Below are 3,788 nucleotides of genomic sequence, written 5' to 3' on the forward strand. Positions count from 1 at the left end.
ACGAAGCACTAACCAATCCGCTTACTAGTTTTTATTTTTTGTGTGGGTGGGGTGTCAGCTTCACACAGCTGCGAAAGCGTGGGAAAGAAGAACTTTAACCCGGCTCTCCTTTTGAGCACCATGTGTGATTACTGAAAGTTCACACAAGCCTGGACCCCGGAGGACACAGTGACACGATCAGGAACACAGTCACTTTTGTTTGAGTCGACATGTTTGAGTCTTTAATTCCATTTTCCCCAATTTTTTCTGCAAAGAAGCAGGGTTTTACATATCAAACTGTAACAGGAATAGACAAAATGGAGACACTATATGTGTAAAAGTCCAACCAGTAACTCAACACCTTGTAGAACCACAGCTAAGTGCAGCGATTTGAACTTTATCAGGCTCTCACATGGTTGTGGAGGAGTTTTCAGTTCGTTGCGGTTTGCAGACATTTGTTTCTGTACAACTTTCTTAAAGGGATCTTTGACTACTTGCACATGTTGGCTTTAATATTTTATTATTTCTATATGCTACTAAAAGTTGTTTAACATGAAAACAAAAAGTAATTGTTGTTTGTTTATTATATTTTTTCACTGAAGCACTTAGCTTATTAGCTGCCGAGCTAACATTATTAGCATTGGCTTAAGAACTAATGCTGTGTTACTACTAAATAGTTAGGAAAGCTAAAAGCTAGCACGTTCCTTCAATGAAGCAGCTCTGTTGTCCTCCATCGGCGTTTTCAGTTTCAGGCTGAGTCATTTCTACCTTCTCCTCTCTGTTAATGCACACTGGCTTAATTTAAAAGGCTGAACGTTGGACATTGTTCAAAATTAACCTTCAAGCTGGATAGCGATTACACCAGAGCACCTAATAAGTGTCATAGGCCTACTGTAATTTACTCAGTATAACAAATAACATGGCAATGTTTGTGTGACATTTTTTTATTTATAAAACCTAAACAGCCTATGATTTTTTAAATTTTTGTAAACCCAATAAATACTTTTTAAAAGGGTTTCAGTAAAAATTACTTGTTGGTTCATGAGTTACAGACCCGGTAAAAAGCACATACACACTTACAAGCATGGGTAGAAACATTATTGCCCGCTACCAACAAAGATAATTTCCTTTTGTTAAATGTTGCAATCATTACCTGTTTATTGTCTCACACATCAGTAACCTTTCCGCCACAAATGCATCAGTTACACATGGTTAAAAAAAAGACATAATTATGACACACAGATGGCAAAACACACCCTGAAAGCAGCCAAAGATGAAACGAGTTCGTAAACAACCACATCACATCTCCCTCAAAAACAAACAATTCATTATGGCGGCTCTGTTGCATTATTGGCAGAGCAGCGGGTTTTGATGTGTGCCACTAAATACCATCAGTTTGAGCCAGTAACATTTTTACACCCACAAAAAGACACTCAAAGCAAATGACTTTAGGAGACAAAAATGAACAAACAATTCCAAATTAATAAGCCTTTAGCTTCTAAGCGTCTGGAAACGGGTAATTTAACGTTCCATTTAAAGTAATAAAAGACTCCATTCTTTGAAAAATATTACAAAAATAAAAGAAAAGCAAATAAATTTAAAGCTAAATTATGGTGCTCACGGCTAATTTTAAGACAACTTTGAAACTGGGCTTGTTATTTTTGGATCACATTCTCTCTCTAAAAAAAAGATCAATACAAAGCAGGAAAGATTTTTCCGTGTTGGATTTTATTTTCAGAAACTTGTGGTTACTTATTGCATTCTTGTCCCTTAGCACATATTAAAACTATTATACCACGAGAATCTGTCACTGCTGGGTATTGTGTTTTGTGAAAAACAGCTAGGAAAGAGTTGATGGGGTGTCCTGCAGGGGAGTGTCCTCGGTCCCCTGTTGTTTGATCTGATATCTGCTTGTGGAGATGGTTTACTGAACATTTACAGTATTTACATTTAAGAACAAATAAAGAAAACCATGCTCTCTGTGCAGATGTAATTTTTTTTCTCAATGTGATGTGGTTCAGCAGCACTCTTTCCACACTTAACTGGAATTTATATGTAATATTAGGCATGTTTAAGCCTTCATTATTTGGTATCAAGACCAACCAGTTTTGTTCCTAATGGGTAAATTAAGCTTTTAGACCATATCTATTTTGTGTAGTGTTTAGTTTGACTGCGGACAATGACACATTTTAGTTCTGTCTGGAGCAGGGCTGTCTAACTCATTCTGACAGAGGGCCATATGTGCATTACGGTGGCCCTCAAAGGGCCAGCAGTAAATTCGACGTGTCGTGTTTAACTTCAACTGAACATGAAACATCACATCCCTGGAGCACTGCCATCAAAAATAAATGTTTGTTTATATTTTCAAACTGATTTAACTCTCATAAAGAAAGTATCTACTACACAGCCTCTCAAAGTCAGAGGTCTACAAAGTCTACATAATGCATGGAAACAGTGTTTTAACGCGTACTCCAATAAACACTGAAAATTATTAAGTGTACGGCTGACTAAATGGGGAAGAAATAATACTGGTGAGTTGTGGTGAGTAGCTGCCATCTTGAATTCTGAACTCTCCCGATTTCCGACAGGGAATTCCCACTGGAGTGGTATTCCAAAATAAATTTACAACTTGTAAGTGGGAAATTTCCACTTCCCAGTACAACTGGGCTGCAGCAAAAGTAGCCAGTGTACATGCAGGGAAATTGAGATTTTACACAGCAAATTTTTCTATACTTTTGAACCCTGTGCCGGTCCACCTAGTGGTGAGATGCTATCATTTTGTGGGTAAAATAATATACATGCATTATGGGAGATGTAGTTTATGGTCAAAGCTCTTAGGTGTCACATAAAATGAAGTGGCAGACCACATTTGGCCTTGTGTTTGACACATAAATAATAAGTTAACTTGAGTGTATAGTTTTGACTGAAAAGCTGTACAATAAAGCTGACCCTGACAAAATCATTGTTTTACATACTATGTAAAATTTTTGTTTCCATTGAGGTCGTTTTGTAGTGAGATCAGTCAAAAAAAAACAATAACTCAAGATGTAAGAACAAACTATTTCAGCAGCATGTTATTAAGCAAACACAAATGTGACACTGACAGAACCACAGTTTTATTTTTAACACAGCACATAAACTGCTCTTACATCAGTGTGAAGTAAAGGAGTTGTTGAGGAAGCACAGCTGGTCAAATGGTTGTGGGTGCTCGACACCAGCTGCAGAAAGAACCACCAGGTGTCTGGGATTTCACGCTGCTTCCCTCCTCCGATGGGTCCCAGCGCAGACCTCTGAACCGTCACTGGGCTGGATTAGCACCGGCTGTTCTTCCTCAGAGCTGCACGAGTCCTCAGACCGGCATCGGCAGGCTTTACTGCCTGCCTCCTCCACACAACATACAAGTCTCCAAGTGGGTTTGGTGGGTTTCCTTTAGTAGAAGATGAAGCCATTACATGTGGACTCAGAGACCTATTTTTTATGATTATGTAGCAAGTTTGAGCAAGGAAACAAAGAACTGAGCCATTTTTGCCCTTTTTTCCCACAGGTGCCATTAAAATTTCACCCTGTGCTGAAACTGTTGATAACCTAAAGAAACTTGTTAAATTATCAAAGAAAAGCAACAATTCAGACAATCTTTAATCAAAATCCACCTTGACAGCCATTGATGTAAAAACAGTAACTATAAGCAGTCTAGTTTTGTTTTTGTAGTTACAGTTTTACTCAACCTTTTGACAACATCTGGTAGCGATAGTTAACATATTCAAAAATCAGTGCTTCTTAGATAAAATTAATATTTTGTAAAAAAAAAA

This window comes from Austrofundulus limnaeus, unplaced genomic scaffold, assembly GCF_001266775.1.
Source record: "Austrofundulus limnaeus strain Quisiro unplaced genomic scaffold, Austrofundulus_limnaeus-1.0 Scaffold238, whole genome shotgun sequence".
NCBI lineage: Eukaryota > Metazoa > Chordata > Actinopteri > Cyprinodontiformes > Rivulidae > Austrofundulus > Austrofundulus limnaeus.